Below are 21953 nucleotides of genomic sequence, written 5' to 3' on the forward strand. Positions count from 1 at the left end.
GCATTGATATTGTTTTTTTATTCCACTGCGACCTCCACCACTCTTCCAAAGGGCATTAAAACCATTTTCTGAAGCTACTCTGACCTCCAAGTCTCTTCCACGGGGCTTTGATATTGTCTTTTTAATCAATTGTAACCTCCAGCACTATTCCAAGTGGCATTAAAACCGTCTTGTTAAGCTACTGTGACCTCCACGTCTCTTCCATGGAGCATTAAAACCATCTAGTTAAACCAATTTGTACTCCACAGCTCTTCCAAGGGGCATTAAAACCGTCTTGTTAAGCTACTGTGACCTCCGCTTCTCTTCCACGGGGCCTTGATATTGCCTTTTTATTACACTGCGACCTTCACCATCCTTCCAAGGGGCATTAAAAACATCTTGTTAAGCTACTGTGACCTCCACGTCTCTTCCACTGGGCATTAATATTGTCTTTATATTTTATTGCGATCTCCACCACTTTTCCAAAGGGCATTGATATTGCCTTTTTATTCCACTGCGACCTCCACCACTCTTCCAAGGGGCATTAAAACCATCTTGTTAAGCTACTATGATCTCCACATCTTTTCCATGGGGCACTGATATTGTATTTTTATTCCACTGTAAACTCTACCACTCTTCCAAGGAGCACTAATACTGTCTTCTTAAACCACTCTGAACTCCACAGCTCTTCCAAGGAACATTAAATCTGTCTTGTTAAGCTACGGTGACCTCCACTTCTCTTCCACGGGGCATTGATATTGTCTTTTTATTCCACTGCGACCTCCACCACTTTTCCATGGGGCACTGATATTGTTTTTTTATTCCACTGCGACCTCCACCACTCCCCCAAGGGGCATTAAAACCATCTTGTTAAGTTACTGTGACCTCCACGTCTCTTCTTAGGGTCATTAAACCTGTCTTGTTAAATCACTCTGAACTCCACACCTCTTCCAAGGGGCATTAAATTCGTCTTGTATAGCTACTGTGACCTCCATGTCTCTTCCATAGGGCATTGATATTGTCTTTTTATTCCACTGCGACCTCCACCACTCTTCCAAGTGGCATTAAAACCATCTTGTTAAGCTTCTGTGACCTCCATATCTTTACCAAGAGGCATTAAAACCATCTTTTTAAACCACGCTGAACTCCATAGATCTTCCAAGGGGCATTAAAACCGTCTTGTTAAGCTACAGTGACCTCCACATCTCTTCCACGTGGCATTGATATTGACTTTTTATTCCACAGAGACCTCCACCACTCTTCCAAGGGGCATTAAAAATGTCTTGTTAAGCTACTGTGACCTCCACGTCTCTTCCACGGGGCATTGATATTGTCTTTTTATTCCACTCTAACCTCCACCACTCTTCCAAGGGGCATTAAAACCGTCTTATTAAGTTACTGTGACCTCCACGTCTCTTCTTAGGGGCATTAAACCTGTCTTGTTAAATCACTCTGAACTCCACAGCTCTTCCAAGGGGCATTAAATTCGTCTTGTATAGCTACTGTCAAATCCACGTCTCTTCCACAGGGCATTGATATTGTCTTTTTATTCCACTGCGACCTCCACCACTCTTCCAAGGGGCATTAAAACCATCTTGTTAAGCTTCTGTGACCTCCATATCTTTAAAAAGAGGCATTAAAACCATCTTGTTAAACCACGCTGAACTCCACAGCTCTTCCAAGGGGCATTAAAACTGTCTTGTTAAGCTACAGTGAACTCCACATCTCTTCCACGTGGCATTGATATTGACTTTCTAATTGCATTGCGACCTCCACCACTCTACCAAGGGGCATTGATATTGTCTTTTTATTCCAATGTGACCTCCACCACTCTTCCAAGAGGCATTAAAACCGTCTTGTTTAGCTACTGTGATCTTCACGTCTCTACCACGGGGCATTGATTTTGTCCCTTTTTTCCACAGTGACCTCCACCACTCTTCCAAGGGGCATTGATATTGTCTTTTTATTCCACAGCGACATCCACGACTCTTCCAAGGGGCATTAAAACCATCTTGTTAAGCTACTGTGACCTCCAGGTCTCTTCCATGGGGCATTGATTTTGTCTTTTTATTCCGCTGCGACGTCCACCACTCTTCCAATGGGCATTAAAACCATCTTGTTAGGCTTCTGTGACCTCCACGTCTCTTCCACGGGGCATTGATATTGTATTTTTATTTCACTGCGACCTCCACCATTCTTCCAAGGGGCATTGATATTGTTTGTTTATTCCACTGCGACCTCCACCACTCTCCCATAGGACATTGATATTGTCTTTTTATTCAACTCCTACCTCCACTACTCTTCCAAGGGGCATTGATATTGTCTTTTTATTCCACTGCGACCTCCACCACTGTTCCAAGGGGCATTAAAACCATCTTGTGAAGCTACTGTGACCTCCACATCTCTTCCACGGCGCATTAATATTGTCTTTTTATTCCATTGCGACCTCCACCACTCTTCCAAGGGCCACTGATATTGTCTTTTTATTCCACAGCGACCTCCACCACTCTTCTAAGGGGCATTGATATTGTCTTTTTATTCCACTGCAACCTCCACCACTCTTCCAAGGGGCATTAAAACCGTCTTGTTAAGTTACTGTGACCTCCACGTCTCTTCTTAGGGGCATTAAACCTGTCTTGTTAAATCACTCTGAACTCCACAGCTCTTTCAAGGGGCATTAAATTCGTCTTGTATAGCGACTGTGACCTCCACTTTTCTTCCACAGGGCATTGATATTGTCTTTTTATTCCACTGCGACCTCCACCACTCTTCCAAGGTGCAGTAAAACCATCTTGTTAAGCTTCTGTGACCTCCATGTCTTTTCCAAGAGGCATCAAAACCATCTTGTTAAGCCACGCTGAACTCCACAGCTCTTCCAAGAGGCATTAAAACCGTCTTGTTAAGATACTGTGACCTCCACATCTCTTCCACGGGGCATTGATATTGTCTTTTATTCCACAGCGACCTCCACCACTCTTCCAAGGGTCATTAAAAACGTCTTGTTAAGCTACTGTGACGTCCACGTCTCTTCCACGGGGCATTGATATTGTCTTTTTATTCCACTGTGTAGCGTCGACGTCCCTGCCCTCTGCTAGGCAGGGACACTGTTCCCCTCACCTCTCCGCTCCGAGCCCGGCGTCCTCCTTCCGCTCTGCTGGCAGCGCGTGCTCCTTCCCGGCCACGGTGCTTAGGGCGCGCGCGTGCGCGCTCCCCCCCTCTTAAAGGGGCCGCGCGCGCCGTCCTAAGGAGTCCTCGGCCAATGGCCGGAGGACTTCACCATATATAAGGCACCTCCTCGAAAATGGAGGTGCCCGAGCAATGTTGTTGCACTATTCACTACTCTGCTTCAGCCCTCAGGTCCCGTCTCCAGTTACCTGCCAGTTACCTGCCAGTTTCCTGCCAGTTTGCTGTCTGATTCCTGCCTGATAATCCGCTTACCTGCTTGCTAGCCTGAGGTCCGACGGTCTGCCTTCCGACACCTGTCAGTCTGTCTATGGATCAGCTTGCCCGCTCACCTGGGAGCGCACATCTGCTACCTGCCTGCTAGCCTACCTTGAGGCTCCGCCGTCACGTGCTGTGACCACCTGCCTGTCCAGAGACTCTTGCCCGCTCACCTGGGAGCGCTCACCTGCTACCTGCCTGCTAGCCTACCTGGAGGCTCCGCCGTCACGTGCTGTGACCACCTGCCTGTCCAGAGACTCTTGCCCGCTCACCTGGGAGCGCTCACCTGCTACCTGTCTGTTGGCCTACCTGGAGGCTCCGCCGTCACGTGCTGTGACCACCTGCCAGTCCAGAGACTCTTGCCCGCTCACCTGGGAGCGCTCATCTGCTACCTGCCTGTTAGCCTACCTGGAGGCTCCGCCGTCACATGCTGTGACCACCTGCTTATCCAGAGACTCTCGCCTGCTCACCTGGGAGCACACATCTGCCATCTGCCTGCTAGCCTACCTGGAGGCTCAGCCGTCACAGGTCGTACCTACCCTTTACCCAGAGACTGTCCCGGTCACTTGCCGTGACCTCCTGCCCGTTCACCCAGAGACTGCCCCGGTCACTTGCTGTGACCCCCTGCCCGTTCACCCAGAGACTGTCCCGGTCACTTGCCGTGACCTCCTGCCCGTTTACCCAGAGACTGTCCCGGTCACCTGCCCGTCTTCCCTGGTCGCCACCCGCTTCCTTACAAGGACCGCCCCCTTGTATAGTTGCTCAGAGGTTCCGCCTCCCAGACCCGTTACAGTTTGCTCGGGCCATGGAACCCGGTGGCACCCAAGCTCCCTCGCTCTCGGACCTTTGTCATAAACTGTCCCGTCAGAGGTCCCAACAGGAGTCCATCCTGAGTCACCTGCGGAATGTCAATTCTCGCCTGGACACTCTGACTGCTCCACCAGCAACCACTGCTAGTGTCATGACTCGCAACCCGGCAGCTCCGCTGCCCACCAATACCATGGTATCCTGCTCCGGACCCCGGCTTTCTGCACCTCCTCGCTTCGGAGGCGACTCCGCTCAGGCTCGGGGCTTCATAAACCAGTGCACCCTGCACTTTGAACTCCTGTCCCACCAGTTTAACTCCGACCGGGCCAAAGTAGCCTTCATCATGTCCCATCTCACGGGGGAGGCTCTGGCTTGGCTAAATCCTCTATGGGAGAGAGGAGACCCCCTGGTGTCTGACTTGCCTGCCTTTCTCATGGCTTTCCGGAAAGTCTTCGACGAACCCGGACGGAAGACCTCATCCGCATCGTCTCTGCTACGCCTCCGTCAGGGAAGTCTCACCGTGGGCCAATATGCCATACGGTTCCGTATCCTTGCCTCGGAGCTGGCCTGGGATAACGACGCTCTGGTATCTGTCTTCTGGGAGGGTCTGTCCGGCCGTATTAAAGATGAACTCGCCGGTCGGGACATTCCTACCACTCTCGACGACTTAATAACTCTTGCCACCCGGATTGACCTACGGTTCCAGGAGCGTGCCAAAGAGGTCACCCGTGAGAGGAGGTTTCCACGTCTAGCTCCTACCTTCCAGAAACCCGTCACTCCCTCCGTTTCTCCCCAGGTACACTCTCCTGAGCCTATGCAGGTCGACCAGACCAAGATGGTCAAAACCCGTCAGGACTTACGCCGTGCCGAGGGGAGCTGCTTCTACTGTGGCAGTAAGGAGCACCGGATCCGTATCTGCCCGGAGAGGTCGGGAAACGCCTGTGTCTAGGTTCGCTCAGAGAGGTCGACCTAGACAAGAATAAATCCTCTCCATCTCTGCTGCTGTCAGTCTCAATTATCTGCGGGGAGAACCGTTATTTCGAACTAGCCCAACTTGACTCTGGAGCAGCCGGGAATCTTATTTCACAGTCCCTGGTAGAAAAATACCGCATTCCCACCAAACCTCTGGCTGTACCCTTGTCTGTCGCTGCCGTGGATGGGGGCCTCTTACCACGTCCCATCCAACTCATCACCGAATCCATTACTCTGCAGGTGGGAATGCTGCATTCTGAGAGCATCTCTTTTCATGTTCTGCCTGGACTCTCTCACGCCCTCTTACTAGGCCTACCTTGGCTCCAGAAACATGCACCCGTGCTTGACTGGCAGACCGGAGAAGTCCTTCGCTGGGGACAGGACTGCCATAAGACTTGTTCGGTTCCCGTTCATCCCGTCCGTCCTTCTCCTACCCCAACTAATCTACCTGGACTTCCGATTCCTTATTGGTCATTTGCTGATGTCTTTAATAAAAAGGAGGCAGAGACATTACCCCCTCATAGACCATACGACTGTCCTATCGACCTGTTACCCGGTACTACGCCTCCCCGTGGGCGTATTTACCCATTGTCCGCTGCTGAGACCCGGTCGATGTCCGAATATATTGAGGAGAATCTGGCCCGGGGATTCATCCGGAAATCTACCTCCCCGGCGGGAGCAGGCTTCTTTTTTGTTAAAAAGAAGGACGGCTCTCTCCGTCCCTGTATAGACTATAGAGGCCTTGACCAGATCACGGTGAAGAATAAGTACCCCCTTCCGCTCATTCCGGAATTATTTGATCATCTGAGGGGGGCTAGAATCTTCACCAAACTGGACCTCCGTGGGGCGTACAACCTGGTCCGTATCCGTCAGGGGGATGAATGGAAGACTGCATTTAACACCCGGGACGGCCACTATGAATATCTGGTAATGCCCTTTGGTCTCTGTAACGCTCCTGCCGTCTTTCAAGAGTTGGTCAATGACATCTTCCGGGACCTTCTCTACTCCTGCGTAGTGGTGTACCTGGACGACATCTTGGTCTTCTCTCCGGAACTCCAGACTCACCGGAGGGATGTTCGTCAGGTCCTGCTCAGGCTCAGGCAGAATCACCTCTTCGCTAAATATGAGAAGTGCCTCTTTGAGCAGACCTCGCTTCCGTTTTTGGGCTACATTATTTCTCAGACCGGCCTACGAATGGATCCAGAGAAACTGTCTGCCATCGAGAAATGGCCTCTACCGGAGGGGTTGAAGGCTATTCAGCGGTTCCTGGGCTTCGCCAACTACTACCGCCTCTTCATACCGCACTTCTCTTCCCGGACTGCCGCAATTTCCACGCTCACCCGTAAGGGCACTAATCCCAGAGAGTGGCCGCCCGAAGCAGAGGAGGCCTTTCTTTCCTTAAAACAGGCCTTCTCTTCCGCCCCGGTGCTGCATCGCCCGGACGGCAACAAGCAGTTCTTCCTGGAAGTTGACGCCTCCTCCTCTGGAGCCGGAGCGGTACTTACCCAAAAATCGTCTTCCGGGAGAATGGTAACTTGCGGCTTCTTCTCCAAACTCTTCTCCTCTTCTGAGCGCAACTATTCCATAGGAGACCGAGAGTTATTGGCCATCAAGCTGGCATTGGAGGAGTGGCGTTACCTACTCGAGGGGGCTCTTCACCCGGTAATAATTTACACTGACCACAAGAACTTGGCTTACCTCCAGCATGCCCAGAGACTTAACCCGCGCCAAGCCCGGTAGTCCTTGTTTTTTGTTCGCTTTGATTTTGTTCTTCATTTTCGCCCGGCTGACAAAAACATCAAAGCAGACGCCTTGTCCCGATCCTTTCTGGTGTCTGATCTCGAGGAAGAACCTAAACATATCATGTATCACGCCAGAGTAATGCAGGTGGCTCCCGTGAGTCTAAATCGTCTCCCTCCCGGTAAGACTTTCGTATCGGTACCTGATCGGGAGAAGATCCTACACTGGGGTCATTCGTCTAAACTAGCTGGCCACGCCGGTCAGAAAAAGACCCTCCAGCTTATTACCCGGCACTACTGGTGGCCTACCCTGCACAAGGACGTAATAGACTTTGTTTCTGCCTGTGTGTCCTGCGCCCGCAACAAAGTTCCGAGACACCTGCCAGCCGGTCGCCTCCTTCCGCTTCCTGTACCTGCTGTCCCCTGGCAGCATATAGCTATGGACTTCATAACTGATCTCCCCGTCTCTGCCGGTTGTACGGTCATTTGGGTGGTCGCTGACCGCTTTTCCAAGATGGCTCACTTCATTCCCCTGCCAGGCCTCCCGTCTGCACCCGAGCTGGCTAAAGACTTTATCCGCCACATCTTCCGTCTTCATGGCCTGCCCCTCCACATTGTGTCGGATCGTGGGGTACAGTTCACCTCACGTTTCTGGAGAGCCACTTGTAAGTTGCTAGACGTCACCCTGGACTTCTCCTCCGCTTACCACCCACAGTCTAATGGTCAAGTGGAGCGGATCAATCAGATCCTGACCAGTTACCTCCGGCACTTCGTTAATGCCCACCATTCTGACTGGGTGGATCTCCTGCCATGGGCCGAATTCTCTTACAACAATCACGAGAGCGAATCTTCCTCCAAATCCCCGTTTTTTGTAGTCTTCGGTCAGCATCCTCGGATCCCATTTCCCGTCTCCACCTCAGTGGATAATCCGACTGCGGAATCTCTTGTTAACAAATTTTCCTCCATATGGGAGAGTACCCGGTCCGCACTCCTTCAGTCGTCCGAGCGTATGAAAAGACATGCTGACAAAAAAACGTCTGGATCCTCCTCAATTCCGTCCAGGGGATAAGGTCTGGCTCTTGTCCAAGTATGTCCGGCTCAAGATTCCTTCCTATAAGTTAGGGCCTCGGTTCATCGGTCCTCTGGAGGTCATCAGTCAGATCAACCCGGTGGCCTATAAATTGAAACTCCTGGCCAACTTGCGGAACCCTAACTCCTTCCATGTATCTCTCCTCAAACCCGTGGTACTTAACTCTTTTTCCAAGTCTACAGGTACGCCTCCTGCTCCGGTTTCCGCTGAAAACGAGTTTGAGGTAGAGAACATTCTGGACACCAAAAGGGTAAGAGGAAAGACCTTTTTTCTAGTAGATTGGAAGGGGTTTGGTCCTGAAGAGAGAACGTGGGAGCCCCGGGAGAACATCCATGCCCCTCTCATCCTTGCTAAATTTCTGTCTGGCCTAAAAAAGGGGGGCCTAAAGGGGGGGGTACTGTAGCGTCGGCGTCCCTGCCCTCTGCTAGGCAGGGACGCTGTTCCCCTCACCTCTCCGCTCCGAGCCCGGCGTCCTCCTCCCGCTCTGCTGGCAGCGCGCGCTCCTTCCCGGCCACGGTGCTTAGAGCGTGCGCACTGCCCCCCCTCATAAAGGGGCCGCACGCGCCGTCCTAAGGAGTCCCCGGCCAATGGCCGGAGGACTTCACCATATATAAGGCACCTCCTCCAAAATGGAGGTGCCCGAGCAATGTTGTTGCACTGTTCACTACTCTGCTTCAGCCCTCAGGTCACGTCTCCAGTTACCTGCCAGTTACCTGCCAGTTTCCTGCCAGTTTGCTGTCTGATTCCTGCCTGATAATCCGCTTACCTGCTTGCTAGCCTGAGGTCCGACGGTCTGCCTTCTGACACCTGTCAGTCTGTCTATGGACGAGCTTGCCCGCTCACCTGGGAGCGCACATCTGCTACCTGCCTGCTAGCCTACCTGGAGGCTCCGCCGTCACGTGCTGTGACCACCTGCCTGTCCAGAGACTCTTGCCCGCTCACCTGGGAGCGCTCACCTGCTACCTGCCTGCTAGCCTACCTGGAGGCTCCGCCGTCACGTGCTGTGACCACCTGCCTGTCCAGAGACTCTTGCCCGCTCACCTGGGAGCGCTCACCTGCTACCTGTCTGTTGGCCTACCTGGAGGCTCCGCCATCATGTGCTGTGACCACCTGCCAGTCCAGAGACTCTTGCCCGCTCACCTGGGAGCGCTCATCTGCTACCTGCCTGTTAGCCTACCTGGAGGCTCCGCCGTCACATGCTGTTACCACCTGCTTATCCAGAGACTCTCGCCTGCTCACCTGGGAGCACACATCTGCCATCTGCCTGCTAGCCTACCTGGAGGCTCAGCCGTCACAGGTCGTACCTACCCTTTACCCAGAGACTGTCCCGGTCACTTGCCGTGACCTCCTGCCCGTTCACCCAGAGACTGCCCCGGTCACTTGCTGTGACCCCCTGCCCGTTCACCCAGAGACTGTCCCGGTCACTTGCCGTGACCTCCTGCCCGTTTACCCAGAGACTGTCCCGGTCACCTGCTGTGACTACCTGCCCATCTTCCCTGGTCGCCACCCGCTTCCTTACAAGGACCGCCCCCTTGTATAGTTGCTCAGAGGTTCCGCCTCCCAGACCCACACACTGCGCCCTCCACCACTCTTTCAAGGGGCATTAAAACCATCTTGTTAGGCTACTGTGACCTCCATTTCTCTAACACGAGGCATTGATATTGTCTTTTTTAATCCACTGTCACCTCCACCACTCTTCCAAGGGGCATTGATATTGTTTTTTTATTCCACTGCGACCTCCACCATTCTTCCAAGGGGCAGTGATATTGTCTTTTTATTCCACTACGACCTCCACCACTCTTCCAAGGGGCATTAAAACCATCTCGTTAAGCTACTGTGACCTCCACGTCTCTTCCACGGGGCATTAAAACCATCTTGTTAAACGACTCTGAACTCCACAGCTCTTCCAAGGGGCATTAAAACTGTGTTGTTAAGCTACTGTGACCTCCATGTCTCTTCCACGGGGCATTGATATTGTCTTTTTATTCCACAGGGACTACCACCACTCTTCCAAGGGGCGCTAAAACTGTCTTGTTAAGCTACTGTGATCTGCACGTCTCTTCCACAGGGCATTGATATTGTGTTTTTATTCCAATGTAACCTCCACCACTCTTCCAAGGGGCATTAAAACCGTCTTGTTTAGCTACTGTGACCTTTACGTCTCAACCACGGGGCATTGATTTTGTCCTTTTTTATTCAAAGCGACCTCCACCACTCTTCCAAGGGGCATTAAAACCGTCTTTTTAAGCTACTGGGACCTCCAGGTCTCTTCCTTGGGGCATTGATTTTGTCTTTTTATTCCACTGCGACCTCCACCACTCTTCCAATGGGCATTAAAACCATCTTGTTAGGCTTCTGTGACCTCCACGTCTCTTCCACGGGGTATTGATATTGTCTTTTTATTTCACTGCATCCTCCACCACTCTTCCAAGGGGCATTGATATTGTCTTTTTATTCCACTGCGGTCTCCACCACTCTTCGTATGGGCATTAAAACCATCTTGTTAGGCTACTGTGACCTCCACGTCTCTTCCACGGGGCATTGATATTGTCTTTTTATTTCACTGCGACCTCCACCACTCTTCCACGGGGCATTGATATTGTCTTTTTAATTCCATTGCGACCTCCAAAACTCTACCAAGGGGCATTAAAACTGTCTTGTTAAGCTACTGTGACCTCCACGTCTCTTCCACGGGGCATTAAAACCATCTTGTTAAACCACTCTGAACTCCACAGCTCTTCCAAGGGGCATTAAAATTGTGTTGTTAAGCTGCTATGACTTCGATGTCTCTTCCACGGGACATTGATATTGTCTTTTTATTCCACAGCGACTTCCACCACTCTTCCAAAGGGTATTAAAACTGTCTTCTTAATCTACTGTGACCTCCACGTCTCTTCCACGGGGCAATGATAGTGTCTTTCTAATTCCATTGCGACCTCCACCACTCTACCAAGGGGCATTTATATTGTCTTTTTATTCCACTGCGACCTCCACCACTCTTCCAAGGGGCATTAAAACTGTCTTGTTAAGCTACTGTGATCTGCACGTCTTTTCCACGGGGCATTGATATTGTCTTTTTATTCCAATGTAACCTCCACCACTCTTCCAAGGGGCATTAAAACCGTCTTGTTTAGCTACTGTGACCTTTACGTCTCTAACACGGGGCATTGATTTTGTCCTTTTTTTTTCACAGCGACCTCCACCACTCTTCCAAGGGGCATTGCGTTTGTCTTTTTATTCCACTGCGACCTCCACCACTCTTCCTATGGGCATTAAAACCATCTTGTTAGGCTACTGTGACCTCCACTTCTTTTCCACGGGATATTGATATTGTCTTTTTATTTCACTGCATCCTCCACCACTCTTCCAAGGGGCATTGATATTGTCTTTTTATTCCACTGCGACCTCCACCACTCTTCGAATGGGCATTAAAACCATCTTGTTAGGCTACTGTGACCTCCACGTCTCTTCACGGGGCATTGATATTGCCTTTTTATTTCACTGCGACCGCTACCACTCTTCCACGGAGCATTGATATTGTCTTTTTAATTCTATTGCGACCTCCACCACTCTACCAAGGGGCATTAATATTGTCTTTTTATTCCACTGCGACCTCCACCACTCTTCCAAGGGGCTTTATATCCATCTTGTTAAGCTACTGTGATCTGCACGTCTCTTCCACGGGGCATTTATATTGTCTTTTTATTCCAATGTCAACTCCACCACTCTTCCAAGGGGCATTAAAACCGTCTTGTTTAGCTACTGTGACATTCACGTCTCTACCACGGGGAATTGATTTTGTCCTTTTTTTCCACAGCGACCACCACCACTCTTCCAAGGGGCATTGATATTGTCTTTTTATTCCACAGCGACCTCCACCACTGTTCCAAGGGGCATTAAAACCATCTTGTTAAGCTACTGAGACCTCCACTTCTCTATCACGGCGCATTGATATTGCTTTTTATTCCACTGCGACCTCTACCACTCTTCCAAGGGTTATTAAAACTGTCTTGTTAAGCTGCTGTGATCTGCATGTCTCTTCCACGGGGCATTGATTTTGTGTTTTTATTCCATTGTAACCTCCACCACTCTTCCAAGGGGCATTAAAACCGACTTGTTTTGCTAATGTGACTTTCACGTCTCTACCACGGGGCATTGATTTTGTCCTTTTTTTTCAAAGCGATCTCCACCACTCTTCCAAGGGGCATTGATATTGCCTTTTTATTCCACAGCGACCTCCACCACTCTTCCAATGGGCATTAAAACCATCTTGTTAGGCTACTGTGACCTCCACGTCTCTTCCACGGGGTATTGATATTGTCTTTTTATTTCACTGCATCCTCCACCACTCTTCCAAGGGGCATTGATATTGTCTTTTTATTCCACTGCGACCTCCACCACTCTTCGAATGGGCATTAAAACCATCTTGTTAGGCTACTGTGACCTCCACGTCTCTTCACGGGGCATTGATATTGCCTTTTTATTTCACTGCGAACTCTACCACTCTTCCACGGAGCATTGATATTGTCTTTTCAATTCTATTGCGACCGCCACCATTCTACCAAGGGGCATTAATATTGTCTTTTTATTCCAGTGCGACCTCCACCACTCTTCCAAGGGGTATTAAAACTGTCTTGTTAAGCTGCTGTGATCTGCATGTCTCTTCCACGGGGCATTGATTTTGTGTTTTTATTCCAATGTAACCTCCACCACTCTTCCAAGGGGCATTAAAACCGACTTGTTTAGCTAATGTGACTTTCACGTCTCTACCACGGGGCATTGATTTTGTCCTTTTTTTTCAAAGCGATCTCCACCACTCTTCCAAGGGGCATTGATATTGTCTTTTTATTCCACAGCGACCTCCACCACTCTTCCAAGGGGCATTAAAACCGTCTTTTTAAGCTACTGTGACCTCCAGGTCTCTTCCATGGGGCATTGATTTCGTGTTTTTTTTCCACTGCGACATCCACCACTCTTCCATCTTGTTAGGCTACCGTGACCTCCACTTCTCTTCCACGGGGCATTGATTTTGTCCTTTTTTTCCACAGCTACCTCCACCACTCTTTCAAGGGGCATTAAAACCATCTTGGCAAGCTACTCTGACCTCCAGGTCTCTTCCATGGGGCATTGATTTTTTCTTTTTATTCCGCTGCGACCTCCACCACTCTTCCAATGGACATTAAAACCAACTTGTTAGGCTACTGTGACCTCCACGTCTCTTCCACGGGGCACTGATATTGTCTTTTTATTTCACTGCGACCTCCACCACTCTTCCAAGGGGCTTTATATCCGTCTTGTTAAGCTACTGTGATCTGCATGTCTCTTCCACGGGGCATTGATATTGTCTTTTTATTCCAATGTCACCTCCACCACTCTTCCAAGGGGCATTAAAACCGTGTTGTTTAGCTACTGTGACATTAACGTCTCTACCACGGGGCATTGATTTTGTCCTTTTTTTCCACAGCGACCACCACCACTCTTCCAAGGGGCATTGATATTGTCTTTTTATTCCACAGCGACCTCCACCACTCTTCCAAGGGGCATTAAAACCATCTTGTTAAGCTACTGTGACCTCCAGGTCTCTTCCATGAGGCATTGATTTTGTCTTTTTATTCCGCTGCGACCTCCACCACTCTTTCAATGGGCATTAAAACCATGATGTTAGGCTACTGTGACCACCACGTCTTTTCCACGGGGCAATGATATTGTCTTTTTATTTCACTGCGACCTCCACCACTCTTCCAAGGGGCATTGATATTGTCTTTTTATTCCACTGCGACCTCCACCACTCTTCCATAGGGCATTGATATTGTCTTTTTATTCAACTCCGACCTCCACTACTCTTCCAAGGGGCATTGATATTGTCTTTTTATTCCACTGCGACCTCCACCACTGTTCCAAGGGGCATTAAAACCATCTTGTTAAGCTACTGAGACCTCCACATCTCTATCACGGCGCATTGATATTGTTTTTTATTCCACTGCGACCTCCACCACTCTTCCAATGGGTATTAAAACTGTCTTGTTAAGCTGCTGTGATCTGCATGTCTCTTCCACGGGGCATTGATTTTGTGTTTTTATTCCAATGTAACCTCCACCACTCTTCCAAGGGGCATTAAAACCGACTTGTTTAGCTACTGTGACTTTCACGTCTCTACCACGGGGCATTGATTTTATCCTTTTTTTTCAAAGCGACCTCCACCACTCTTCCAAGGGGCATTGATATTGTCTTTTTATTCCACAGTGACCTCCACCACTCTTCCAAGTGGCATTAAAACCATCTTTTTAAGCTACTGTGACCTCCAGGTCTCTTCCATGGGGCATTGGTTCTTGTCTTTTTTTTCCACTGCGACCTCCACCACTCTTCCATCTTGTTAGGCTACTGTGACCTCCACTTCTCTTCCACGGGGTATTGATATTGTCTTTTTATTTCACTGCATCCTCCACCACTCTTCAAAGGGGTATTGATATTGTCTTTTTATTCTACTGCGACCTCCACCACTCTTCCAATGGGCATTAAAACTATCTTGTTAGGCTACTGTGATCTGCACGTCTCTTCCATGGGGCATTGATATTGTCTTTTTATTTCACTGCGACTTCCACCACTCTTCCACGCGGCATGGATATTGTCTTTTTAATTCCATTGCGAACTCCACCACTCTACCAAGGGGCATTAATATTGTCTTTTTATTCCACTGCGACCTCCACCACTCTTCCAAGGGGCATTAAAACCGTCTTATTAAGCTACTGTGATCGGCACGTCTCTTCCTCGGGGCATTGATATTGTCTTTTTATTCCAATGTAACCTCCACCACTCTTTCAAGAGGCATTAAAACCATCTTGCTAAACCACGCTCAACTCCACAGCTCTTCCAAGGGGCATTAAAACCGTCTTGTTAAGCTACTGTGACCTCCAAATCTCTTCCACGGGGCATTGATATTTTCTTTTTATTCCACAGCAACCTCCACCACTCTTCCAAGGGGCATTAAAAACGTCTTGTTAAGCTACTGTGACCTCCACGTCTCTTCCACTGGGCATTGATATTGTCTTTTTATTCCACTGCACCCTCCACCACTCTTTCAAGGGGCATTAAAACCATCTTGTTAGGCTACTGTGACCTCCATGTCTCTTCCACGAGACATTGATATTGTCTTTTTAATCCACTGCCACCTCCACCACTCTTCCAAGGGGCATTGATTTTTTTTTTTTATTCCACTGCGACCTCCACCACTCTTCCAAGGGGCATTGATATTGTCTTTTTATTCCACTGCGACCTCCACGACTCTTACAAGGGGCATTAAAACTGTCTTGTTAAGCTACTGTGACCTCCAAGTCACTACCACGGGGCATTAAAACCATCTTGTTAAACGACTCTGAACTCCACAGCTCTTCCAAGGGGCAGTAAAACTGTGTTGTTAAGCTACTGTGACCTCCATGTCTTTTCCACGGGGCACTGATATTGTCTTTTTAATTACATTGCAACCTCCACCACTCTACCAAGGGGCATTAATATTGTATTTTTATTCCACTGCGACCTCCACCACGCTTCGAATGGGCATTGAAACCATCTTGTTAGGCTACTGTGACCTCCACGTCTCTTCCACGGGGCATTGATATTGTCTTTTTATTTCACTGCGACCTCCACCACTCTTCCACGGGGCATTGATATTGTCTTTTTAATTCCATTGCGACCTCCACCACTCTACCAATGGACATTAATATTGTCTTTTTATTCCACTGCGACCTCCACCACTCTTCCAAGGGGCATTAAAACCGTCTTGTTAAGCTACTGTGATCTGCACGTCTCTTCCACGGGGAATTGATATTGTCTTTTTATTCCAAAGTAACCTCCACCACTCTTCAAGGGGCATTAAAACCGTTTTGTTTAGCTACTGTGACCTTCACGTCTCTACCACGGAGCATTGATTTTGTCCTTTTTTTCCACAGCGACCACCATCACTCTTCCAAGGGGCATTGATATTGTCTTTTTATTCCACAGCGACCTTCACCACTCTTCCAAGGGGCATTAAAACCGTCTTGTTAAGCTACTGTGACCTCCAGGTCTCTTCCATGGGGCATTGATTTTGTCTTTTTATTCTGCTGCGACCTCCACCACTCTTCCAATGGGCATTAAAACCATGATGTTAGGCTACTGTGACCTCCATGTCTCTTCTACGGGGCACTGATATTGTCTTTTTATTTCACTGCGACCTCCATCTCTCTTCCAAGGGGCATTGATATTGTCTTTTTATTCCACTGCGACCTCCACCACTCTTCCATAGGGCATTGATATTGTCTTTTTATTCAACTCCGACCTCCACGTCTCTTCCACGGGGCATTGATATTGTCTTTTTATTTCACTGCAACCTCCACCACTCTTCCACGGGGCATTGATATTGTCTTTTTAATTCCATTGCGACCTCCACCGCTCTACCAAGGGGCATTAATATTGTCTTTTTATTCCACTGCGACCTCCACCACTCTTCTAAGGGGCATTAAAACCGTCTTGTTAAGCCACTTTGATCTGCCCGTCTCTTCAACGGGGCATTGATATTGTCTTTTTATTCCAATGTAACCTCCACCACTCTTCCAAGGGGCATTAAAACCGTTTTGTTTAGCTACTGTGACCTCCACATCTCTATCACGGCGCATTGATATTGTCTTTTTATTCCACTGCGACCTCCACCACTCTTCCAGGGGGTATTAAAACTGTCTTGTTAAGCTGCTGTGATCTGCACGTCTCTTCCACGGGGCATTGATATTGTGTTTTTATTCCAATGTAACCTCCACCACTCTTCCAAGGGGCATTAAAATCTTCTTGTTTAGCTACTGTGACCTTCACGTCTCTACCACGGGGCATTGATTTTGTAGTTTTTTTTCACAGCGACCTCCACCACTCTTCCAAGAGGCATTGATATTGTCTTTTTATTCCACAGCGACCTCCACCACTCTTCCAAGGGGCATGAAAACCATCTTTTTAAGCTACCGTGACCTCAAGGTCTCTTCCATGGGGCATTGTTTTTGTCTTTTTATTCCACTACGACCTCCACCACTCTTCCATCTTGTTAGGCTACTGTGACCTCCACGTCTCTTCCACAGGGTATAGATATTGTCTTTTTATTTCACTGCATCCTTCCACCACTCTTCCAATGGGCATTAAAACCATCTTGTTAAGCTACTGTGGCCTCCACTTCTCTTCCACGGGGCATTGATATTGTCCTTTTATTTCACTGCGACCTCCACCACTCTTCCAAGGGGAATTGATATTGTCTTTTTATTCCACTGCGACCTCCACCACTCTTCCAATGGGCATTAAAACCATTTTGTTAGGCTTCTGTGACCTCCACGTCTCTTCCACGGGGCATTGATATTGTCTTTTTATTTCACTGCGACCTCCACCACTCTTCCACGGGGCACTGATATTGTCTTTTTAATTCCATTGCGACCTCCACCGCTCTACCAAGGGGCATTAATATTGTCTTTTTATTCCACTGCGACCTCCACCACTCTTCTAAGGGGCATTAAAACCGTCTTGTTAAGCCACTTTGGTCTGCCCGTCTCTTCCACGGGGCATTGATATTGTCTTTTTATTCCAATGTAACCTCCACCACTCTTCCAAGGGGCATTAAAACCGTTTTGTTTAGCTACTGTGACCTTCACGTCTCTACCATGGTGCATTGATTTAGTCCTTTTTTTCCACAGCGACCTCCAACACTCTTCCAAGGGGCATTGATATTGTCTTTTTATTCCACAGCGACCTCCACCACTCTTCCAAGGGGCATTAAAACCGTCTTGTTAAGCTACTGTGACCTCCAGGTCTCTTCCATGGGGCATTGATTTTGTATTTTTATTCCGCTGCGACCTCCTCCACTCTTCCAATGGGCATTAAAACCATCTTGTTAGGCTACTGTGACCTCCACGTCTCTTCCAAGGGGCATTGATATTGTCTTTTTATTTCACTGCGACCTCCACCACTTTTCCATGGGGCATTGATATTGTCTTTTTATTCCACTGCGACCTCTACCACTCTTCCATAGGGCATTAATATTGTCTTTTTATTCAACTCCGACCTCCACTACTCTTCCAAGGGGCATTAATATTGTCTTTTTTTTCCACTGCGACCTCCACCCCTGTTCCAAGGGGCATTAAAACCATCTTGTTAAGCTACTGTGACCTCCACATCTCTTCCACGGCGCATTGATATTGTCTTTTTATTCCACTGCGACCTCTACCACTCTTCCATGGGGCATTAAAACCATCTTGTTAAGCTACTGTGACCTTCACGTCTCTTCCATGGGGCATTGGTATTGTCTTTTTATTCCATTGCGACCTCCACAACTCTTCCAAGGGGCACTGATATTGTCTTTTGATTCCAGTGCGATCTCCACCACTCTTTCAAGGGCATTAAAATTGTCTTGTTAAGCTACTATCTCCACGTCTCTTCCACGTGGCATTGATATTGTGTTTTATTCCACTATGAGCTCCACCACTCTTTCAATGGGCATTAAAACCATCTTGTTAGGCTACTGTGACCTCCACGTCTCTTCCACAGGGCATTGATATTGTCTTTTTATTCCACTGTGACCTCAACCACTCTTACAATGGGCATTGATATTGTCTTTTTATTCGTCTGCCACCTCCACCACTCTTACAAGGGGCATTAAAATGGTGCCGTTAAGCTACTGTGACCTCCAAGTCTCTTCCACGGGGCATTGATATTGTCTTTTTAATCCACTGCGAACTCCACCACTCTTCCATAGGGCACTGATACTGTCTTTTTATTCAATTGCGACGTCCACCACTCTTCCAAGAGGTCATTGATATTTTCTTTTTATTCCACTGCGGTCTCCACCACTCTCCCAAGGGGCATTAAAACCATCTTGTTAAGCTACTGTGAACTCCAAGTCTCTTCAACTGATCATTGATATGTTCTTTTATTCAACTGTAACCTCCACCACTCTTCCAAGGGGCATTAAAACCGTCTTGTTATGCTACTGTGACCTTCACGTCTCTTCCAAGTGGCATTAAAACCATCTTGTTAAACCAATCTGAATTCCACAGCTCTTCCAAGGGGCATTAAAACCGTCTTGTTAAACAACTGTGATCTCCACTTCTCTTCCACGGAGCATTGATATTGTCTTTTTATTCCACTGCGAAGACCACCACTCTTCCAAGGGGCATTAAAACCATCTTGGTAAGCTTCTGTGATCTCCACGTCTCTTCCACGGGGCATTGATATTGTATTTTTATTCCACTGTAACCTCCACCACTCTTCCAAGTGGCATTAATATCGACTTGTTAAGCTACTGTGACCTATACGTCTCTTCCTCGGGGCATTGATATTGTCCTTTTATTCCTTTGCTACCTCCACCACTCTACCACGGGGCATTGATATTGTCTTTTTATTCCACTGCGACCTCAACCACTCTTCCAAGAGGCATTAAAAGCATCTTGTTAAGCTACTGTGACCTCCACGTCTCTACCACGGGAATTGATATTGTCTTTTTTTTCCAGAGCGACCTCCACCACTCTTCCAAGGGGCATTAAAACGGTTTTGTTAAGCTACTGTGACCTCTACATCTCTTCCACGGGGCATTGACATTGTCTTTTTTTTCCACTGCGACCTCCACCACTCTACCAAGGGGCATTAAAAGCATCTTGTTAAGCTACTGTGACCTCCACGTCTCTACCACGGGGAATTGATATTGTCTTTTTTTTCCAGAGCGACCTCCACCACTCTTCCAAGGGGCATTAAAACGGTTTTGTTAAGCTACTGTGACCTCTACATCTCTTCCACGGGGCATTGACATTGTCTTTTTTTTCCACTGCGACCTCCACCACTCTACCAAGGGGCATTAAAAGCATCTTGTTAAGCTCCTGTGACCTCCACGTCTCTACCACGGGGAATTGATATTGTCTTTTTTTTCCACTGCGACCTCCACCACTCTTCCAAGGGGTCAAGGATATTGTCTTTTTATTCCACTGTGACCTCCACCAGTGTTCCAAGGGGCATTAAAACCATCTTGTTAAGCTATTGTGACCTACAAGTCTCTTCCACAGCGCATTGATATTGTCTTTTTATTCGACTGCGAACTCCACCATTCTTCCATGGGGCATTAAAACCATCTTGTTAAGCTACTGTGACCTTCACGTCTCTTCCACGGGACATTGATATTGTCTTTTTATTCCATTGCGACCTCCACCACTCTTCCAAGGGGCATTGATATTGTCTTTTTATGCCAATGCGACCTCCACCATTCTTCCAAGGGGCATTAAAACCGTCTTGTTAAGCTCCTATCTCCACGTCTCTACCACGAGGCATTGATTTTGTCTTTTTATTCCACTGTAACCTCCACCACTCTTCCAATGGGGATTAAAACCATCTTGTTAAGCTACTATCTCCACTGCTCTTCCAAGGGGTCATTGATATTGTCTTTTTTTTCCACTGTGACCTCCACCAGTGTTACAAGGGGCATTAAAACCATCTTGCTAACCTACGGTGACCTTCACGTCTCTTCCAAGGGGCATTGATATTATCTTTTTACTCCAATGCGACCTCCACCACTCTTCCAAGGGGCATTAAAACAGTCTTGTTAAGCTGCTATCTCCACTTCTCTATGACGGGGCATTGATTTTGTCTTTTTATTCCACTGTAACCTCCACCACTCTTCCAAGGGGCATTAAAAACATTTTTTTAAGCTACTATCTCCACTACTCTTCCAATGGGTCATTGATATTGTCTTTTTTTCCACTGTGACCTCCACCAGTGTTACAAGGAGCATTAAAACCATCTTGCTAATCTACTTGACCTCCAAGTCTCTTCCACGGCGCATTGATATTGTTTTTTATTCCACTGCGACCTCCACCACTCTTCCAAGGGGCATTAAAACCGTCTTGTTAAGCTACTATCTCCACGTCTCTACCACGGGGCATTGATTTTGTCTTTTTATTCCACTGTAACCTCCACCACTCTTCCAAGTGGCATTAAAAACGTTTTTGTAAGCTACTATCTCCACGTCTCTTCCACGGGGCATTGATATTGACTTTTTATTCCACTGTAACCTCCACCACTCTTCCAAGGGGCAATTAAACTGTCTTGTTAAGCTACTGTGACCTCGAGGTCTCTTCCACGGGGCATTGATATTGTCTTTTTATTCCACTGCGACCTCCACTACTCTTCCAATGGGCATTAAAACCAACTTGTTAGGCTACTGTGATCTCCACATCTCTACCACAGGGCATTGATATTGTCTTTTTATTCCACTGCAACCTCAACCACTCTTTCAAGGGGCATTGATACTGTCTTTTTATTCCATCGCGACCTCCACCACTCTTCTAAGGGGCATTAAAACGGTGTTGTTAAGCTACTGTGACCTCCAAGTCTCTTCCACGGCTCATTGATATTGTCTTTTTATTCCACTGTGACCTCCACCACTCTTGCATAGGGCATTGATGTTGTCTTTTTATTCCACTGCGACCTCCACCACTCTTCCAAGGGGCATTAAAAGATTCTTGTTAAGCTCCTGTGACCTCGAAGTCTCTTCCACTGGGCATTGATATTGTCTGTTTATTCAACTGTAACCTCCACCACTCTTCCAAGGGGAATTAAAATCGTCTTGCTAAGCTACTGTGACCTCCACGTCTCTACCAAGGGGCATTAAAACCATCTTGTTAAACCAATCTGTACTCCACATCTCTTCCAAGGGGCATTAAAACCATCTTTTTAAGCTACTGTGACCTCCACATCTCTTCCACGGGGCATTGATATTGTCTTTTTATTCCACAGAGACCTCCACCACTCTTCCAAGGGTCATTAAAACCATGTTGTTAGGCTACTGTGACCTTTAGGTCTCTTCCACGTGGCATTGATATTGTCTTTTTATTCCACTACGAGCTCCACCACTCTTTCAATGGGCATTAAAACCA

Source organism: Phyllobates terribilis, unplaced genomic scaffold (genome assembly GCF_046119375.1).
Source record: "Phyllobates terribilis strain yellow unplaced genomic scaffold, ASM4611937v1 Scaffold_1__5_contigs__length_1240528914, whole genome shotgun sequence".
NCBI lineage: Eukaryota > Metazoa > Chordata > Amphibia > Anura > Dendrobatidae > Phyllobates > Phyllobates terribilis.